The sequence below is a fragment of the Anolis carolinensis genome, chromosome 3 (genome assembly GCF_035594765.1).
Source record: "Anolis carolinensis isolate JA03-04 chromosome 3, rAnoCar3.1.pri, whole genome shotgun sequence".
Taxonomy (NCBI): domain Eukaryota; kingdom Metazoa; phylum Chordata; class Lepidosauria; order Squamata; family Dactyloidae; genus Anolis; species Anolis carolinensis.
In genome coordinates, this window is record NC_085843.1 from 120,014,926 (window position 1) to 120,022,274 (window position 7,349).

Consider the following 7,349-nt stretch of genomic DNA (forward strand, 5'->3'; position numbering starts at 1 on the left):
TCCAAAATCTATCAGTCAGTTTGGTTAAATTCTAGGATCTAGTCCCACAAAATAGATTTTCCAAGTTTCGATCCGGACTACTGTCTTTAGCCTAATCCATTATGCGCAACTAATTAAAGAATACAATAAGAAAATGCCGGAGACATCAGTCTATTGAAGCGTTCTTGCCAAGCATTCCATGCGAATGGATTTCAAATCAGTGTCAAACTATTGATCTTGTCACATGCTGGATAGAAGAAATCTATGAAGTAGAAACCCTTCTGATGTCTCACTTTACCGCCTCCTTCATCTGACAGGAAATGGTGCACTGCGTAAACTCTGACACTGGCAGCTGAAGCACCCTTCAGTTCCAAACACCTTCTTCTACATTCACTGGGCCTTTGAACTACTCCTTTTAAATGGGCTTCTTGAATTAATGAATAATTTTTGCCAGGTGTCAGAGCTACCAGCTACAGACTTACGTTGATTCATGCTCATTTTTTATATGAGTAGATATTTATTAGTGAAAGATAAAAGCTCTGGCTTGTTCCCATGCCTTTAATATGAGTTTGAAATGGTGGTGGCAGCCTAAAAACTTTGAACAAATGTCCTATGTGATGTTCCTAAGAGCTTAGCAAAGCAAATTGCTGCTCTGAAAATTGCACTAATTAAGTATGTTGCTTGGGTAAAAAGCACTAACCTCACAATAATAATAGTATGTACTAAGAATTGCCAAATGCCATTGTTTATGACACCAGAAAATATTAAAAATAACTTCATTTGAGACACATATCACCTGGTTTTTGAGGTCAGCTCTATTCACCTACATTTCTTGACGAGTTTTCTACCAGACTGTTTTTTTAAAAACCATATTTAACTACAAATCCCTCTGAATAGAAATACAAACAGCAAAAAAGAAAATACAAGAAATATACAAAAGCCACATAATACCAGGTATGTTGAGCGGACAAGTGCTAGCTTGTTTTGTTTACTTAAAATTTGTGCCACAAGAATAATATTTTACATCTTCACTATGTTGAGTGTCTTGGGTGCACCTAATCTATTTCATTTCTAGAAAGGTCCAAGGTGAGTGAATATTCCTGCATAGCACTGGGTCATACAATTCCAGAACTGGTAATGGATTGTTGTTCTGCTCTAGAAAACAGCAATTGTATTGGTCTTGATAAAAAGATTGGAAAAGTCACTCTTCTGGTGTAGAAGTCTCAGAAGTCACCATCTAATTTGACCAATGGTTATGCTTCCTGGGGAATTCTGTGTTCTATAAAAGAGCTCTGCTCTGTGGTCCCTTTTTTTCTTTGGAACCTGAAGCTACACCTTTATTCTTTAAATTGAAGGAATGCTGAACTTCCATAAGTCCATTGGGCTACTCGTAAGGAAAGGTGTGGGCCTGACTTCATATAAGTTTGTACAGAATATATTATATCAACATTGTTCATTTCATAGCAAGTAAAATGTGTATAATGCAGCCCAGTTATTACGTCGAGCTGTTGTCACACAAAAGAAACACTAAGGGACAATGTAGTGGGTGGGACTGTAGATGGGCTCGTCTTCAGCAGTGGCTGACCCATATGCCTTTCCAGTGGTGATCACTGAATGCATAAATAAAGCTCAGCCAACCCTTCATAGGAATAAACTATGTTTAAAAACACGCTCTCTTCTCTTTGGTAAACATGGTGTCTACTAATATATATTGAGAAAATTAGTGTTTTCATGCAATGTTTTATGGTACATTACCTAAATTCAATAAGAAACTTACACTCTGTGTTTCATTGCTAGCAGTGGATCACAGTGTTTCACTACCAACTATGTGTGTCAGAGCCATAATTTGACAGGCAATAAAAAGGGAATAAAGCTCTTTGGTGCAATTTTTACAGTCTGTTCTCTACAGTTCTATTCACTGAAGTGGAAGAAATGAAGATGTGCTGCCTAAACAGTATGTTTACATGCATCTAACTAGATATTTCTCCCCTCAAAGATTAATTAAATTACTTGTGTAAATAAATAAAAATACTTCAATTGTAGTAATCAGTTGGAATGAATTCTAGAAATTCAGCCACACTATTTGCATAAAAAGACTTACATCTTAGAGGTTTGTTTGAATGATTGAAAAACATCAGCAAAGACAGGAACACAGGAAAGGCAATGTTCTCCTTTTTACTGTCATTTCTAGCATTGAGCTAACTTTCTTTATCAACATGTAGACAGGGCCAGCCCAAGGGAATTCTCCCCCCCCCCAAAAAAAAAACAGAATCCCCCCTCCAAAAAAACCAATTACTGAAAAATAAAAGCGTTGGATAAGCGAAAATGTTGGATAATAAGGAGGGATTAAGGAAAAGCCTAAATAAAGAACAACACTCTGAAAACAGGGGAAATCCAGACAGGAAACAATCAGGGCCAGCTAACACTTCCCAACCAAGGATGCCCCCAGGGAGGAAGCAGCCAGGCTTTGAATCTGCAAGGCCATTGAATGCTAATCAAGCTGGCCAATTACAACATTCACACTAACCTCAAACAGACAGGAGCTCTTTCTCCCACCCTGGACTTTCCACAGATATATAAACCCCACTTACCTAGATTCCAACAGACCTCAGAACCTCTGAGGATGCCTGCCATAGATGTGGGTGACACGAATGCTTCTGGAACATGACCAGGCAGCCCGGAGACCTGGCCTCAAGGGAGAACGCCAGAACAGGCTACGGCTGTGGAGGCAGGAAGGTCTCTTACCTGCCAGGGCCTCTGGCGACCCGTCCCGAGGCAGGCGGCAGGACCGAGCCATAAACCGGCGCCGAAATGGGCGGCTGCTTGTGCCATGCAGCCGCTTGGCCCCACCCCGTATCCTGGCGAGAAGGAAAGGGGTTGCCGCTTTGGGGAGGAGAGAAGTGGCGTTTTTCTGCTCCCCAAAGGGGCAACCTCCTTCCAGGCTAGAAGGAAGGGGGTCGCCGCTTTGGGAAAGAGAGAAGCAGTGTTTCTCTGCTCCCCAAAGCGGCAACCTCCTTCCTTGCGGAGGCAGGCCAGGCCACGGCCTCAGAGGCAGGAGGTGCCTCAATGGCGCCCCCTAGAGGATGGCGCCACAGACAACTGCCTAATTTGCCTCACAATTGAACCGCCCATGCATTATGGCTTGATTCCTATTATTAGTACCTACTGCAAAACATTGAATTAATAGGATTTACCCACATGTTTACTCATCATTTAACTATTCAGTGAGTCAAATGTATTTGAAATTAACCGATAGAATTTGATCCATTGTATTTAATACTTTTAGATTTTATAGCTAAACATTAATGATTGTTGACCCAAAAGTACATCTTCAACATATCCGGTGCTGTTCTGACATCAGAAAATGATATCCCCACAAATACAATGAAGGCTCTAGTGACTTTGGCTGAGAAAAAAAAAAAAGACTCATCCCTAAACTGCCATTTGCAGGATTCCACAGCAGGGAACTATGACAGTTGAAGCAGAATAATAGCACTATAATTCTGTCATGTGAAAAGGGCCCTGATGTATATTAGTGATCCACTGGTTCATATTTCAAATATGAATATTTTATTCAATAAAATAAACTAAAATGCTTTGGGGACAGGGTTCTTGGATAGCTTTGTAGTTTGTCCTGATGTCAGGAAACTCCCAACCTCAACTGGGCAATGACCCAAAACATGATGAGTTTTGTTATATGTATCCCAAACACTGTTAAGAATTAACTTTCCAAAAGTAATGGGAAACTGTTAAAGATAAAGGTAACGGTTTTTCCCTGACATTAAGTCTAGTCGCGTCTGACTCTGTGGGTTGGTGCTCATCTCCATTTCTAAGCCGAGGAGCCAGTGTTGTCCGTAGATGCCTCCAAGGTCATGTGGCCGGCATGACTGCTTGGAGCGCTGTTACCTTCCCGCTGAGGTGGTACCTATTGATCTACTCACATTTGCATGTTTCGAACTGCTAGGTTGGCAGAAGCTGGACTAACAGTGGGAACTCACCCTGCTCCTCGAATTTGAACTGCCAACCTTTCGATCAGCAAGTTCAGCAGCTCAGCGGATTAATCCGCTGCGCCACTGGGGGCTCCTGGGAAACTGTTACACTAGTAAAATAACTTGACTTTTCTTTACTATAGTACCCTTGAAATGTGGATTTGTTACATGCCTATCATTTGTTACAAGCAATTATTAAGATATTAACTGAATATACCTTTATACACTCAGTCTATATCTGATTTTTTCATGTCAGGAGCAACTTGAAAAACTGCAAGTCACTTCTGGTGTGAGAGAATTGGCTGTCTGCAAGGACGTTGCCCAGGGGATGCCCAGATGTTTTACCATCCTGTGGAAGGCTTCTCTCATGTGCATGCATGAGAAGCTAGAGCTGACAGATGGCAGCTTACCCCGCTCCTCGGATTTGAACTGCTGACCTGTCTGTCAGCAATCCTGCCGGCACAAGGGTTAAACCATTGCACCACCGGGGACTCTGTCTAAATCTGATAAAATCGACTGAGTATACAAAAGCTTATACTACACCAGTTTTATTCAAAGGGACAAGATCTCTATATATTGATACAGACTGAAATGGCCATGTTTCACTATTTCTAAGCCCTGACTGTGCAGCTATGTATTTTTTCCTCCTTGTAGTTTAAAGAGCACACACACACACACAGAGACACACACACACAGAAGAAGCAGTGGGACTCGGGAGACATGGGAGGGTTATAGATGGAAGACAATATTGTCTCGATCGCTGGCAAAATTTTGTGAGCAAGGCAGGTCCATTGCGCAACAAGCTAATCATATATTATTTGTACAAAACTCACATTGTCATGAAGACCTCATGAGGAAACATGACCAAAATCCCAACTCTGTGTAATTTTGCATTTATTCATTTATTTTATTCCTCTTTCATCTTTTCCCTGACATGGTAGCTTGGAAAGCTAACATAGCTTTAAATTAAATATAGGTTTACTGGCAATTTGCCTAATTGTGTATTCTTTTGTTTAGTAGTTCTTGGTCCTTTCTTATCCCACTCTGGGTCTAGGACTCCATTAAAATCTCCCAGAATCATCAATTCATCAAATTCTTGTTCTGCTATTTTCCCTTTTAATTTTTCTAGAAAAGCTATTTTTGAGCCATTTGGTGCGTAGATGTTGCAAATTAATGTAGTCTGGTTGCCCACCTTTATTTTAACTCCTACCATTCTTCCGTCCTCATCTTTAAACGCTAGTTCTGGGTTTAGTTTTGGATTTATGTATAATACCACGCCCTTTTTCTTTTCTGATGCTGAGGATATAAATTCTTTTCCAATACTTTTCTGGGTTAAATATGCGACATGCCTATGGCAGATGTGGGTTTCTTGAAGTGCTATTAAATCAAATCTCGACTTTCTCAAATGTTTAAATAAACTATTTCTTTTATTAGGTGAATTCAGACCGTTAACATTATTCGAGTGACATTTTATTTCCATAGTTTAATGCTGGGTGGCTTCTTCTTCTTCTTCTTCTTCTTCTTCTTCTTCTAAATTTATTAGATTTGGGACTTGTGAACTAGTTGCGTTGGGAGGTTTTTCAGGGGAGATAGTTCTGGCTCTCTTTCTTCTTTCAGAGTCTAAGTCCGGTGGAGTTGGTACGTTTTCTTTCTTCATCAAATTCTTATAAAAATCCTTCGCCTTTTCTTCTGATGTTATCCACACTTTTTCGTGGTTGTAGGTAGTCATGTTTTTTCTGGAGTAGTTCGTAGTTACTCTGTAGGCTTTTTCGATATTTTCTTCCATCTCTTCATCTTGCACTTGTAATAAGTCTGCAAGAATTTGTGTTATGATTTGCTTCAAGTTTTCTTTTGGTTCCTCTATGATGTTTCTTATTCTTATTTGGAATTCTAGTTCTTTCATTTCCAATTTCTCTTGTCTTCTTCAAGCTTCGCATTCTTTGCTTCTAATTTCTCCAGTCTCGTTTGGAATTTATCTTGTTTCTTTTCTATTTTTTGTTTGTCTTCTTTAACTTCTTTCATCTCTTTTTGTAAGTCTTTTATTTCTCTCTTCACTTCTACAAATTCTTCTGATAATTCCTTTCTCATATCTTGCATCTGCTCTTGAAGCGTTCTTTGACTATCTGTAATTTTTTGAAGTTCCTTCAAAATGTCCCTTAGATTAATTTCGTCCGAGAGTGACCCCTTTCTCCCAACATTTTTTTTCTTCCATCTTCAATTTTTGTGTCGACATCTTCTTTGTTTGTGCCGTCTGCTTCTCGTCCGTGCTCGTCCTTCGTCCCTTCTCTTTTCTCCTCCCCGCTGCTTCTCTTCTTTGCGTCTGCTCACCCTTTGTCTCCTCTCTCACCCGTCTGCTTCTCGTCCTCGTCCTTCTCACCTCACTCGACCTCTCGTCGCCTTCCTTTCCCCCGTCTGCTTCTCGTCCTCATTCCTTCGACTCAGATGGCTGCTTCCCAATGCACTTTTTTTTTGCTCCTATGTTCTTTTTTTCCCCCTGGTCCTCCTAGCGTCTGTCTCTTGTTGGTCTGCCCTTCTTGTTTCTCTTTGTTTCTTCTTCCACTTCCGCGCTTCCGTTCCTCTCCCTCATCCGAGCTTCTGAGACATTCTATGACGCCAGACCAAGTAGACTAAACAATCAAATCTTCAAGGACGATGCTTATCACTCCTTGTTCTCCTCACTACCCTCTTCCCCCTCTCTCCTTCCTTAATAATAATAAAATTAATCAAACTTTGGGAAGTTTGCAACAACTGCTCCAGTAATGAAGGTTAGATTCCATAAATATTTTATCTTCTGTTGTTCCCCTTCGGGCGCTTGCTCCCTCCGGCTAATGGTGGCAGGAGGGGGGTTACCTTTATTGCAATCTTCTCTTCTTTTCTTCTTTTCTTTTCCTTCAACTGGCACCTAATTTGCTGTAACTGTGTATTGATCCACTCTTAGTCCTTTGTTTTGAGTTGTTCCTTTAAATCGTGGAAGTATGGCAAGGCTCCTGTTCAGGACGTTTTAAGTCCCTCTGCCCTCTTCCGACCCGCTGCCACTGCCCTGTCTCTGATCTCTCCGCTGGTCTCCTTGAGGGGGACCAATGTCAGGATCCACGATTGGGGTCTCGGTGGGTTCGCTGTCTCCTAGGATTCGATCCACCCGGGAGAGGGGGCGTAAAAAACTGCCCTACCCGGTCTTGGAAGAGTTGGTGACCGAGAGCTCCTCAGTCACACATCCAGTCGCCATACTGCCATACCTACAGGACTGGGACCTGAAAGATGCCTGGAGAGCACATCATGACGGAGAAAAGGATTATACCCTTTTCTCAAATAGACATGAGTCTTGGTCCAGAATTGATATGGCCTGGATGACCCCCCCAACAATTTTGAAAGTGACCAAAA